The following is a 15,521-nucleotide window of genomic DNA, read 5'->3' as shown; positions in this document are numbered from 1 at the left end:
AAATGTGTCGGTATATTCGCACTGTTTTAACGGGACGGTATATTTACGGGGCTGGCACTCGCCGGCGGATGTGCCAAATCGGTTCGCGATAGAAATGCGGCGCGCCAGACGCATGCCAGCCCGGCCACCGGCTGACACCGCATTTCCTTCTAATTTAGAAACCGTCTATATTCAGTCTACGCAGAGTTTTGTAAACACGCATCGTATCGTGCGATGATCGCGGCCCGCGGCGCCTACATCTTTTGAAAACGTTTTGAAACCCAGTTGCCAAAGTCGTGGTGCAAGCAACATTACAACGACGTATTTGCATAATACTGGGCGCTCGGTAATCCTGTACGTCTTAGTTTCTCGACAATTGTATAACATCGGCCATCGTGAGAGTTATTGCTCTTGCATAATGAACCTTTGGTTACAAATTTGCAATTTTCTGCGTATAGTTCCCAATTGGTCTTTTGGCACCGACCCATGCAGGCGTGTCTCTATAAAAGATAGGGGAATGATTCAGACGGGCGTTTTCGGGGCATTTCGCGACCTCGTTCGCGGCGGCGTGGTGAGGCCGCCCGAACTGTGCCAATGTCGTCGCTGGCCGCTGCGCCCGCGCCTCCTCGATCGAGCGGAACCGATGCCCGAGCCCACAAAAGCACGTTAATCGATAATCGACCAAGTCTAGACTCGTCATTCACCTTGAATCCGGGAAGGTTAATGACTACAATTTTAGTTACAACGCCACAATCACACCTACGCCTCTCCCTCAACCTGAAAATAAATGGAACGTCCGACGCGATTCGTCACTGCTATAAATAACGCGTGTTCGCACCTTTTTTGGTGGTTCAAAAACACCGGACGCGGCTACCGGACGTCGAGAGAGTCGGGCGAATGTCACCCGTACAGGAAGCGCAAAACGGGCTGAGAGACATTCGATGAAATAAATTGCCGGACATCGGTGTCACCCATACAAAAGCGAATCCGATTGTGAACGGAATCCAAAGCGATAATGGGCTTATGTTTACCTACACCTTGCATCGAACAACACATTTATTGTCATTTAGGAAGGGCGTTCCGGTTTCCTGACTGTTACAATAAAGTATTACAATTTTTTTTTTTCTAACATCCTGCGCTCATAGAGTCTGTCGTCTGTCGCATTATGTTGTGTCAGCACAGCTGAGAAAACGCACGACTCGCTATTAAATCGATCTGGTTGCGTAAAACAAAGGTCTGCAGAACCTTGCACAAGCGACGCGGGCGCGGGCGCGCCGCCGACATATCTGCGGATTTGCGTAACGCGCACTTATCCACCGATATGCCACCAGTGTGCGCTAAACCTACTACAAACTTGCTGTCGAAACAGGGGGCGTATTTTAAATTTGAAACTGTAATAATTAAATGAACAAGACACAGTGTCCAAGATGATATGCTGCCGCAATTCCATCTTTGTCCACTTTTAAACTCGCTGGCTCGTTCTGGCTTGCATTGGCTTAACCAAATAAGGCCGATTACCTTGCCCTATGCAGTTATTGTGCTAAATCTACATTCGAATGCGACGCTCTCGCCTACCGCACGATCTTGGGACTAGTGTCATGTCATGATATCATTCTGTGAGTCATCGCTCGGAGCTGAGGTACGAGTAGGTACTTTGAGCTCCCCGTGAGGGCAAGCATAAGGCACGTCGCGCAAAAAAAGGTTTTACGGCTCGTCGCACGCGACCCTTCGGTGCATTCACTTCGCCCCGCGAGCAAAAAGCTTGCACGTGCCAACAATTAACCCGGGACAAGTCTTGGAGATGCCATAATTGCGCCCTCTTCGTTCCATGTGGTCGCCCAACGAGAACCGACCAAGGAATCACTGACCGCCGACACACGCCACCCATTTTAACACCGTTCCATACCGTTCCATCTTGCCAACTATCTCGCCTAGCAACAGACTGAAACAGCAAGCCTGGGGATACTTTTTATTTCGTTTTGCACTTCTTGAAACCTGCCGTCGCTTGTGCCGTTTCGGAGCGGCCGGCCGCGAGCGAAGGTCGCTGACCGCCGAAAACCACCCAGCGTAAACAATCCTAACATGAGAACAAAATAAACAACTGTGATGTAACCAAATAAGAGAGAAGGAAACAGTAGCCGAATACCAATAATCACTGTCCATGACGTTTATAAATAGAATGTTCATGTTCGAGTGTTGAAAGAATACAGGCGTCGATAACAACGCTCTCTTTAAGTTGTGTTGGGTAGGATTATATCTTTCTATATTTGTTCTTGGAACTTTGAGCGCATACAGAATTCATCACCGTTAACAACTCACCTAGTCATATTCAACTTAAAGTGACTCAAAGAGGACAGTACTCCATACTCGGACATGTGATTCAGCTAAATTTCTAAACGCTACATATCATATTTAAAGGTGACTTCTGATGAGTCAATACTTTGGAATACTTACACTGAAGTTATTCGTGACGTCTGAAAGAGCCATTGTGAACTATTTACATTAAACTATTTCAATTTTCCTACGTGACTGATTTCGTGTTGAGGTCCAAAATTAATTTAAAACTTCACAGACTTTAACAAAGGTTAAAACTATTGTTTTAAAATAATGGCGTTATCAAGTCACCTTAACGCGCGTCCGTTGACCTGTCTGGTTCTGAGTAAAGAAACCTCGGACAGAAAGAATTTTAAGCACTGCGGCTTACCGTCATAATAAGCTACAAAATAACAAAGTAAAAATGAATCAGTGCGACAGGCTGTGATGAATTCCAGAGAATGCGTCAGTGCATCATGACGTCATAGCTAGGGAAGCGAAGGGCAATGTCGGAGGGTGCAGGGTGAATCATAGGAAGCAGGGTCACAGACACAGACCCTCGATACCTATTTACGGCCGTCTAAATTTATACGGGACAAACTTAAATGTTACCTCCTCCTACACAAAGATGTTCGATGCCGATGTTGCGTATCAAATTTCGATATTAAATGTGCTGATAACCTATCTGGAGGTATGCGATAGTAATTTATTTGCAAGAAATACTTATTTCTGAATAAATGGAAAAACTCGGCGACTAGATTGCGAGCGTACGAAAACAAAAGCAAAACTTGGAATTATACCGCAAAATGAATGAGGCGAGTACTAAAGCACAAACAAACAACGTAGAAATTATGCAGGCAAAGAAGTTGGGGCTTCATTAGTTATATAAATAACATTTTTTTAAGTCTCGTGTTAAAGTTTTATGAGAGGACTGGCCAGAGCGCTCCCGTAAATTGGAGGCGTGGGTTTTTTTCCTGTTCTGACGCACGCATTTAATTCTTGTACTTGAAATTCTGTATCTGATGATCTACCTATATTTAAGTGCTGTGCCGTGGGCGATTTGCGTACTACATTCCCGATGTATGATCCATATCGCAAATATAACCGTTCCGCGGGCAAACGGGGGCGTAGTGTAAATACGTATTTGTTCCAGTAAACGTTCTTCATTCACGCCCACAACGTCGCAAAAATCGGACAAGGAGGAACGTATAAAAAGGCCCACGCCAAGCTAACAAAGATATTTATCTCAGAAGGAAAATATAAAAGCAATATCGTCTGGATAGCAACGACGCTTTACTATTCAAATAAATTTGTTCCGCTGAACTTTTATCGTGAAGAAGATCTAGTACTCCATTTCGACCAAGAATAGGGCGACCCTATGATTTACATCTGCAGAATTTACCTATGTAAAACAGCTTATACGACATGTATTTCAAAAACACATACGTTATTTTGAAGCTATCGCGATGCATCGAGCATTTACCTCGCCCGGCTGCAAAATAAAATGGAACCGGTCAGACTCGTCCAGAATTACAATTAATCCTAAATCACAATCTCACACACATCACACATCCAAGGCTTGTATTGTAATGAGCTGACCTGTATTGCAATTCTAATGTGTGTGTAATTCAATAGACAATGGTGATTATGCTTATTAGTGAGTGGACAGCGGTTTCCTGTCTGTCATCGACTCTTGCCACTTCACCTTTGCTTCTACATACCAATATCTCACATAAATACGTAATTAGAATTACGTATACGCATATACCCATGCCCATTTGTAATGCCCCATCCCTGTATCATCATTGATTAATACACAAAAACGCCGTATCTATTTTCCTGTTGAAATACACCTTATGTTATCCTTGTGCTTATGCATTGTGCGGTACTGTTGTCCTAGTATTGAGTTTCTTGGTAACGCTCCGATAAACAGACTAATGTTATATGTAATTAAGCGCCGTGATGTCACTATTTTCTCGCTTCATAAACAAATGCTTTGTCTCTGGACATTAATAAATTGATGACATAGAACATGTCGAGCGTGCAATATGAAAGATAGACACACGAGTAGACACGAGTGTTTAAATGATTAATGACTTAATTTGACCAATCATATACTGGTTGCAAAATGCAACAGTGGCACTACTCCAAATATTCGGGCGCCGCTAATTTTAACGCTTTGTTATGGCAAGATGCCTTAGCCGGAGGAGTCTGTAATGTAACAGTGACGGATGTTATCCCTGCCGGGGCTACTGACCGTGTACTCCTATATCAAGCAAGTAACGCTGATGGTAGCGTTAAACCAGTCTAACTGAGACCTCGATGTCCGCATCAATCTTAAAGATAACTAATGCTGGTTACCTGGCCTTCGAATGCGATCGGAACTGCTCTGCCGCGTAGGCGCATCCTAATCTCGCCGAAACGCCGATGACGTAAGCCAGTTCACGGTCGCCGAGAGGAAATGACGCAAGCACTGCACACAGCGTTACAACACTGGTCGCCAAAACAATTCACGTGACCGCCAACCCGAACATTCGGCCATTCTGTAAAAAGTACGCGTTCGGGCTTCGTTTTCCGATAGCAACGTCAGCTTGATGCGTTACCAATGTTACCATAAGCACCGACGGATTCGCGACCGTGCGCACCAAGGTTCGTCATCGACATTGACGCGTATTTTAAGCACAATTTAAGACCGCGAGCGATCGGGAACGCTAAGCGACATTGAAATGAGCGTTGCGAAACGGTACTCTTTTCGTGGTTCTGGCCTCGCGTACGAGATTGAAGAATACGTATAATAAATATGAGAACGTATCCGACCTCTGTTCGCGGTCGCGTTGCGTAAGCGAGCGACAAACAATACCATGCATTGACGTAACGTCAAGTTTATGTTTGATTGACATTTGACAAATGGTTCTTAATTATGATGAAATTGTTTCTCCTTTTTAACAATATCAATCGGAAAAATCGCTTGTTTTTAAAGAATATGAAAAATAAAAGTCGAATGTGCTGTTTAAACAGGGGTCGGTCGACATAGCTGGTTGATGATCCCTCGCATGAAGTCATCGATATAATCGCGACAATACACTCACGTCATTAGTAAACTTGAACATTCCACTCTTGTTTTCCACGGCACAATCGATGTATTTGTACAGATTCGAAGCAATTTGCGCAGTTGTCGCCTGGAGGATTCGCGATGGTGATGTAATCGTACCATGTTATTAACTAGTAAATACTCGGTACGCCCGCACTGAAACGTTCTAAATTACGTAATAATCAGCGCGAACCAAAGTTCATCAAGCATAATAGCTTCTTTATTCCAATCTGGACGTAGTCACGTGTCTAACAAAGTCAAATTTTAAAGCGCTTGAATGTTTTCCTTCACGTTCTTTTGTTTTAAAAGAACAAAACGTTCGAATTTGTAACAGCAAACTGTTTCAGGGATTCGTACCTACTCGGCTTAGCTTTTGACGAAGGTTTTCATTATAGGCACCCACGCCACACGTGACTCGTAGCGGTTGCTACGGCGTTACGCGTAGCTCTGACGTCACAGCCCCGTGACGTGCGTAGGTACGGGGGCTGATATCGATTGTCAAAAAGACATGAGTTTGTGTTGACGTAGGCACAGGGAAATGTCGATAGACCTATTTCATTGCGCCACTGAACCGATTCTGTAACATTTAATTCAACAAATTGAGAAGGACACGGCAATCGTTACTTGTCTTACGAGCGTACGTAAACAACATAAAATGCGGAGTCTGACGCAAACGTACAGAATATTGTGTTATGGCGCCATTCGCTAAACTGTCCGATTGGACATTAGTCAGCTAGTTTTTCATTACCGGATTTATCGATTAGGCTGTATATTTCGCCAAAGATTACACTTATCTATTCATAAGTGTTTAAAAGGCTATCTAAGCGGGGTGTCATTCTGAATCCCTAACAACGTTTGTCCTAAAGTCACTTGCCCTAACTGGTTTGTCCTAATGGGCACATGCCCTAAGGATCAATTGTCATAACGATTATTTTCCATAATGTAAGGTTCTGAAAAATAGTTAGGTTTTAGAACTTGCTGCCACAAAAGTGGGTTAGGTTAGGGTTAGAACTGCGACCCTCGCAAAAAAGAAAATATGCTTAACAAGCAATCAATAATTAGGGAAACCAAAATTAGGGTTTTTAGTGTTAGGACAACTGATCATTATGACAAACAATATTAGGGAATGCAAAGATAGGAGAAAAGACTTTAGGGATTCAAATATAGATCCTCTAAGCGGATGCACACAAGCCAGCTTAGTTTCCCCTTCAGACTTACAATGTTAGAGAGCATTGCCTTAATCACCTTCACGACACGGGGTGACATTGATCTGATGAAACTAGCACCGACGCTTGCGATTCGAACTGACGTAAGCCATACCTAGACTTAGTCGTAGTCTTATCACAATTATTTTCCATAAGTTAATTGATGCTAAATGACGTGTGTGATCTGGATTGTGCGTCATCGGAATGCTTAGCTTCCGCGATTAATCGATACTAGGAAGTCGATGATTTCCCATCCCTACTAGTTACACCCCAGGCCAAAAGTATGGAAACAAACTTATATGACAATAAAAAACTGTAATTTTCATTTTATTCTATTTATTGACAATTCAAAAACAAAAGAGTAAAATGATAATAGAACATTTTAAAAGTAAATTACTTATAAATTTTCTTTAATAAAACTGTAAATTCAACCTTTCGTAGAAAAACAATTAAGAAGGTTGATTTGTATGTTCTCTCAAATTTATTTATTTTTTCGCATATATTAGGATGTTTTAATACTTTGGGTGCTGATTTAATCTTATAAAACTGCCTAAAGTAATGCGTTACCAATACACAATAATAATAATGGTAATATTAAAAATTCAGAAAATTAACTTTGTTTCCATACTTTTGGCCTGGGGTGTATGTGGTATGCTGTTTGGTACTAAAATAACATTAAGTCCGCCATTTGTACAAATTTTTTGTTTTCTGCAATATAGTTTAAATAAATAAATCTCTCAATGCCATTGGAGTTGCAAGCGTCCATTGGCCATGGTAACCGCTTATTTGCCACCTATGTGGTATAAGTTACCAGATATCGATTGATGAAATTATCTCCGGCTTTGTCCTCGATAACTTTTATCGCCAAAACGTTCGCGGAAAACTCAACCGGTATCTATTTCGGTGATATTGTTGTATTCGAATTAACATGAGCAAGAATCCGGCACGGCCTCCGCGCGGCCGCGGTTCAATGTCAGTTGCGCAACGCTTCCGCCTCGCGCTGCGCCCGCGCAGCCCCCACTTACCGGCGCAGAGTCGGGCGGAACCAGTGACCAACGTTATGCGACCGAGGAATACGTAACGAATGTGCGCCATCGAAGACCACGCGTATTCTGGTTAGCTTGAACATTGGATTCGCCTGCGCGTGGTGCGGCATGCAAATAAATAACACAAAGCTGTTATTCCCTATTGCTTGTCACTGTCAAACCAGTATCAGATGAGCTCGAGATCTTTAACAACAACACATAATTCAAGATCTTTCGTATTCTACGTTTGAGGCTAATGTAAGCTTTGCGAGTATCCCAGAAACAAAACGAACATTCCAAATTTAAATTTATTAAACTTCGATTGGTCGGTGGGTGATAAACATGAAAAAACAAATGATATTAGACGGTTATTTTTGAATCTTTGCGGAGATATGCTCAAAAATAAAAGACGACTTTAATTGCTTCGTGTTCTTCAAGTATCTTGTTTGTTTTTTACAATATGATTAAATCTATACAGGCAAACGACAAATTTTCATGGTATGGTAATCGACAATATTTTTTCCACCAAAGATAAGGCAATTAGGATTATTGAAATTAATAAAATGCTAAGTAATAAATGCAGTCACAGGTGTGCATTTTTATAAAATTTCATCATCCTGACGTCAGCGTATACGTGACAGCATACACGCTTATGCTCATGAATCTCATCACGCTTACCTATTTAGACTTTAGACTATTCATGTGCCAACGGATGACGGATGACGGAGAATGATGATTCTTAACTCCGATCCGCGTGAAAATCACGTTCTGATGTAAGAAATACTAGCTATTACAATGCTTTAAATCGCATCATCGTTACATACTGTGGTTACATAATCACGTGGTTCATTAAAATTGATAAAAAAAACTTTAATACTATAGATATGGCATGATCATGTCTTGATAATCGATTAATTTGCATTCTTTAAAAAATTGGTTGCGTGTACACCTTTTAGCACGGTCTTAATAAATATGCATCTATGTAATTATAGACCATATATTCTGACTCAGAGAGCAATTTAAATAGCCAAGAGTATTAAAGCATACATGCGCTTGCATTTGCCATTTTTATTTTTTATTCCTTTGTCTCGATATATTCGGCCATCTGCTACATTTCTCTCTAGGTCCGTTTCCGGCTCTGCGTCCGTTAACTTCCTGTCCTCAAGAACACTTCAACTCCCCTATAAAAAACCCTGGGAACATTCGTGATAGACTCAATTTGTTTATTACCGCTCTAGGATGTAAACCCGGTCATTGGACTTATCTTTGTATGGTACGAGACTCAGTCAACACTTTAAAGGTCACATTTATCTCTTATCTCTCTAGATAGCGCTAAGGTCGTATGCCGCAACGTGCTATGTTACAATTAACTTCATAATAAGAACGATCTTTGATGTTTCAAAGGTTTTACAGAAAAAAAGTTCAAGGTGTTTTGTGCATTGTAAAGCTGAGTCGGGTTAATCTTTCAACAATCGACTGAATCTTTTATACCTTGCCAATTCTAAGCGACCCTCTTCACTGGCAGCTTGCACAGATGTTCCAGTAAACAAATACAGCGGCTTTTGTGATGCTCCTACGCATGATTTATCGCTCGCTCTGCGCCGAAACGATGATGCCACATAGAAATCCAGCCATTGTGCAAATTCCTATTCAAGGACTAAGAAAAACACCTTTCTGAAGACACAATGAATTGCACATGCAATGTCTTGTCTACCTGCACGCACGTGTTCGGCATTCGCATACCATGCAAGCATTAAATCACTTTATTCGGTCCAATCAATCACACCAAATCAAACTTAAAATATACAAGAACAGGGTCTACTTTCCCTCGTCTATGAATAAACGCAACGTCTGCTAATCTAACATCTCGTAAAAGAACTTTACGGCCAACAATTTCTCCGGTTTATAGCGATGAGTCTATTTTGGGTTCAATATGTTATTTTATATAAAAGGCTCCAGTGTCCTCTCATTGGAGTGGTCGTTACTTGCATACATAATTTACGGGCCGGTTTATTTATAGTCCTATTCGGTTTTGCGGACACATTGTTGCATCCAAGTGCAGCTATATTTTAAGTCGGGACAGTGTCAATTTGGGTTTGGAGTATTCCCATTGTTTATACCAAGCGCGGGAGAGATGGATGCTTCCAGCGTAACTGTATCCTCGAGGCCTATATAAATTATGCGTAATCGGATACCGCCCTTAAGCTGGTCCTGCTCAGAGTGCTCAGCAGTGGGAAATAAGCCCCTAAAAACAATGGCCGAAAGGCTGTGTTTAGACACCTGAGAACTCTATCGGGAAGCACACATCCCGACAGTCGACAACGTAAGGTCAACACAGTTTCGATACTATCAGTTGTCCGTGTTTATTCAAATGCTCCTATAACCAGTCTCTAAGTTTGACTTTCGACATCTGCTGCTCACATACGAGGTCAATATTTGCTGTTTTTTAACAGTTCCTTTCTTTATGTCCCTGCCTCTGGGATGTCTTTTGTTTTGGATTAATGCTCTCCTACTTTATATAACAGAGCGAATTTAATCAATACATTGAAAGGTTTTATTGATCAAACGAGTCCATATTTTTATTGCGTATAAATCCGAATACTAATTAAAATGTTACGTCTATATACGTTCCGAAAACAATGGAAAACTCTTGTGTATTCGAATAAATGCAGGATATTACGCGATCCGGAGTAAATTGGTTTGGCCGTTATTAATTTTGATAACTGGGATTCGATTCGTTTCGCTTTTGTAACAAAGGGAAACCATTGTAATTAATTTACTGTAGTTTCAGTACGTAAACAAATGTTTTATTGGATGGAATCACATTTTCACAACGCAGATTGCTTATGAGATTTATACTCGTTATTTTAAAAATGGAATAGTATTATTTGAACAAGAGACGTGATGAAAAACAAAATTGAAGTGATATTTTTTTACTGGAGTTTGCGCTCGACCAGCTGTCGTTTCATTGAGATTAGAAACCTTTTTTGGATTTTTACGTAAAACATGTGATAGAAAAAGTGACACGTTGCACATGGCGCTGGCTCTACCTGCCTTTGTTCCGAACACAATGCGTGCACGCATCTGCTGCACCCGACTGTGTATACTAGAGAGTAGACGCCCGCTCCACCTACCCGGCTATCCATCACGTTCATTCAAACGGCCTGACTTTGCAATTTTTGCAACGTTTACTCAACCATTAGAACAGTAATCAAATGTACCTACAGACTTAGGTCTATTAAACGCGAGGTCAACGGTTACATAACGTGGATGAAGGTTGCGGCGCTCGACATTGCCAAAACATAGGTCGCCGTCGATAGCACTCGAGGCTTTCGTTCGATTCCATTCATTCCTTAATTGCGCCCTCCCCACAATGCACGATGACGTATTTATAAAACAAAGCGGCGAATGCTCGATAGAAACAATCGAGTGGTCCGGACGCTGCGTTGTGAAACAAATCGGCCGCACATTACCAAACAGTGTGCTGCCGCTTTTGTAATTTTGTAATACATCTGGATCGTTTTGAAACTCATTAACCTGTTTATATTGCGCGCACTTTAGTTTCAAAAGCCTCTTGAGGACATTTTCATTTCATTATTCCCGGACACAGTCGTGACAAAGGGACGCCTCTAACGATCAAGTTACTTTTGTTTGTCGGACGCCAATTAAACAAAAGATGTCCCAGCGCTCTTTGTTATACATAACTGTTGTAAATTGTCCCGGGGACGAAATACTACTCGAGAATGAATTTTAAATTGTTTCACACGGACAATGCTTTTTCATTCGGACGTTGACAGACTGGACGTCGTCAATGATGAAGTTCGCTACTCGTTTGTGAAAAGGTTGTGGAGCATTACAAATGCATCGGAACTGTAGTTAGCTCATAGTAACCGATCGGCGTTTTGGAGCGGAGGCTTGCCGCAATAAATCCTTGATGGAACCTTAACCCACTTGGATGATTACGAGCGCACTCGCCTGCGGCGGACGCGGCGCGCGCCCGCGGCCCGCGTCGCCGACACCGACGCGCATTTATTTTTATGAATATCTCTAAAACTCAAAGGGTAGCTAAAGGTCTAGCAGGTGCGACGAATTCCTAAGCTACCCCTCTGAAGTTAATGAATAATTTATGTACACTCGTGGGAGCTGCAACGGTCGTTGCAGGGCGGAGGCGCTCGCGCACCTGCGCGGCGACCTTGCGCAATGGCACATATATGTACTCGTTTACCCACCGACATATATCGGAAACCGCTTGCGAGATACTTTGTTTGCGTTTCGACATTTATTGTGTTCGACGAAACCTTAGCAAAATGCATAATATGCTCGTTTAACTCACGAAGACGCTTATTAATAAAGCGTTATCACATGACATCAGATTTAAAACTGATTGACGGCTGCTCGCCAACTGGGTCAACATGCCAATGTTATGACGACCATAAAACCGTTGTTGGCGCGATCTGACGTTTAATGAGGGAGTTTAAAAGACGAGAAGCGAGGTGCTGGTGGCTGCGAGGCGTGACGGTAAACTGGGTCAAGTACGGTGCTGTGTCATTCATTGTCGCCCCGCTTGCACCTACTGAACTTGACATATCGCGGTTTTTCTGCCAATTTATTGAGGTCACTGCCGAGTGTGCATTAATCTATCAGTTGCACTAGTTCCTCGTTGCATCGCGGGTTACATCAACTGTAATTACAGTAGTGTGACAACACTAGTTACTTAACTACTGCTGCAAGCTTGATGTAACGTATCATGCCCACTTGACGCAATTTTCCATCCCGAGAGTACTGAGCTCTCGAGGCGCATTCGCGAAATCCATGGGCCTCTGACATCACCGGGGTCGTCGCCCGGCTCAACAGCCTCTATGATACAACGCTAATGGCCAGAGTACATTCACCGCATTACAAAAACTACTTCAGTTCCGCACTTTCTTTATTGCATCACGCCGTTTCGCCGCACTCTCCTCCTTCCGTCTGTTGTGCAAGCGCAGCAGACCCAACGGAATAAATTAAGCAGCTAGTTCCAATTTCAAAATCAAATTCTTTGTCTCATCTGTTGCGTAGCGTTCTAATTGGAAGCTCACTTGTTTCCGTGCTTTCTTCGTTGCGTCACCCTTTGTGCGCTCCCCTCTATGACAGGTGATTTCGCGAGTTCACCGACCTCACAATCACAATGGTACTTTTATGAAACTGCGAGAAATGTCTGTTCCGCACTTTCCAAGTTACATCATTGCATGAATTGCGTCTAGAAAAAATGGCCAGTTCAACGACCGGGTTGGGCTTGTTGTTCATTGCTTCGGAATTTCGAGTCGTTCATCCTTTCATGATCTCATCGTACACTGGTTAATAAAAAGTGGAACGTTTAACACATCGCTCTTTTCCCATGACATCATGAGACATCCATCGGTGAAAGGTCTGAGAAAAACGGTACTGAATGAGGAAGTGCTAAGTACCGCTGCTTAGCTGTACTATTTGCCCGTAAACTTGTAGTTTCTTATCGTTCGTATCTAAACCGTGAGGTTGTACAAGTCTATAAAACGTTTGATGGGGGTTTTAATAGAGTTGTCAAGCTTTAGCTCCCGGTTGGCTTGTAAACGGCGGGGCATTGTCCGACTTTATTTATCCAACACGATCCTCGGAATCATTCGATGCACGTCCACGATTCACACAATAGTGATCGGAATACCTGACGTGAACTTTCGTTGAACTACGGATTACGGAAAGCAACTATTAATCATATCAGAGCTGCTAACGTAGTAGTACCTAGATTAAAATAATCGGCTCAGCTTAATAAGATAATTAAGCTGAGCTGATTATTTTATCCATATATCGTGTTAAGAGTAAACGTCGAGTGAACTCACAAAAAACTGCACCTGCAAACTATATACGCATCCTCTGCTCAGTAATGAACACCAAAAGCCGTAAGTGTTTATAAACCTTAATAAGTATACCATCTTTAATCACGGTGTAAATCCGTGGTCGGTTCGGTGACTAGGTATTTTCGCGGACTGGTCGGACTGGTCCAATGTATTAGCCTCTTCAGGGAACGTACGGTACAAACCCGTTCTTCCGAGCGTATTCGCCTTTTATTTGCACCGATAAATTTATTTACAAACTTTGCTATATAAACAAATTTTCACATGCAAAATTTCTCTGGATAGCGATAATGTTTTTGTCAAAACCCAATTGAAAATGTAAATAAATGACTCATAGTAGAATTTCCGTAGTATTGTTTACGTCGGGCACACGTTTTGCCGCTTTTGTTATAGTAAAATCATTATGTACTCCCTAACGCAGCATTAAAACAAATACGCGTAATCAAGCAGGTACTACGTCATCCATCGCCGCTTCGACACCTGACGGATAAGGCGTGCAGGAATTTAGCCAGCAGTGCATATCGCACAGTGGGTGTAGTCGCTGAGCTTGTCGGCTTGTGCGAGTATTTGCGTGTCTTATCGCGGCGACTCGATCGCTCTACCTGCCTCCACTACTACGCTATACCCAGGTCGTACCAGTACATATTATAAAACTATTGTTCCTGATTCGATGGAGTCCTCGATAATGTCCCATGTATTGTGATGTACTTCAGTCGAGCACTTCAGCGGTACTCGGTTTACAAAACAATGTTTTTTTCGCTTGAAATTATTTATAAACAACAAAGCTTCGCGGAGCTATAGAATCCTGATTGTTATTCCGTTTAAGAACTCTCTTATTAACATTTTATGACCGCGCTATTGTAATAGTTATTTAGACTGAGAATATAATGTTAATTATTGAAATCGGTAGCGAGTTGACGAAGTATACATAATGAATGCGGGCACAGCGAAATGTCGGCCCGATTTACATCTGAATGTCATCTCTACAATGTGTAACACATTTTCGCAACCACGAGCCTTTAATATAATACACACTTAGTATGAGGCGAAGTATGGAGATTGTGTAACTTGTACAAACATCACCTTACCCACACTGCACCATTACAAAATATTTGCTTATCATATCGCACCGGCTAAATAAATAAACAACAGGTGAAAATATTATAAGATTTTTTAATGCCGATAAGATAATGGTGAAATGACGATAAAAATTGCGATAAATACCGATAACGCTAACGCCATCTCTTACAGCTATACATTCGTGCTTTCATCGTATAATGTATAAGTAATTCCGGTAGTACCGGGGAACCTTTACCAAAGATCAAGGCTTTACATAAAGGACAAGGTCTCGATACTCTCGATGACGTAGGCTGGACTATGAATAGAAAATGTATAATTTAATTCACTGAAACATGGAAAATCCTCGGCATTTACATTAGAGCTCGAGATAATAAGCTCGTCTCTCCCAATCAAACTTAACGTGTTACAATAGAATGAACTAATTTAATCACATAATTGATACCTAGTATTGCGAATCGGGCAAGATTAATCCTATTTGTACCTAGTCCCACGCGTTTCTGCAACCACGAGTACTGCGTGTTTCGTAAGGCGAAATCGCAACATCGCTTATTTCTCGTTTTCGAAACCATCCTTCGTCAGTCATTCCTTAGCCTTTAGTACTTACTTGGCACAAGTACATTGCGGTTATTGTCTTACGAGTTCGATTTGGTAACTAATGAGTTATGAAACGACACAAACCGACCGACGACTGGTTTGGTGATGATACTTGCCTTGATTCAAGTATAAAGTGTGGTTTCGTTTAGTAAGTAATTGTAGTTAGCGTCAACGTGTTTTGTTTCACAAGCACACCCTACCCATGTCAGCCGCAGTGCAATTACGTGGAGTATTGGTTACGTAGGTCCGTTACGCCATGAACGCTCCGCTAGTCCACACCACACCTACTGGTGTCAGAGACAAACGCTCGCTTATTCTGCTCTTGTGCAAACTACATTATGAAATGGAGCGTAAGGACCCGACG

General features: G+C 42.0%; 1 protein-coding gene and 1 long non-coding RNA gene across 2 annotated transcripts in view; both read left to right on the top strand.

Moving 5' to 3' along the window:
* LOC134648395 (uncharacterized) overlaps positions 1–15,521 on the top strand; it is a 120,147-nt gene that overhangs the window by 52,853 nt on the left and 51,773 nt on the right. The window lies entirely within an intron of this gene.
* Positions 1–15,521, top strand: part of LOC134648353 (tribbles homolog 2-like) — a 35,766-nt gene that overhangs the window by 10,448 nt on the left and 9,797 nt on the right. The window lies entirely within an intron of this gene.

This window comes from Cydia amplana, chromosome 5 (assembly GCF_948474715.1).
Source record: "Cydia amplana chromosome 5, ilCydAmpl1.1, whole genome shotgun sequence".
NCBI lineage: Eukaryota > Metazoa > Arthropoda > Insecta > Lepidoptera > Tortricidae > Cydia > Cydia amplana.
The sequence above is the reverse complement of the archived record's forward strand: the minus strand, read 5'-3'. Positions and strand labels throughout refer to the sequence as shown.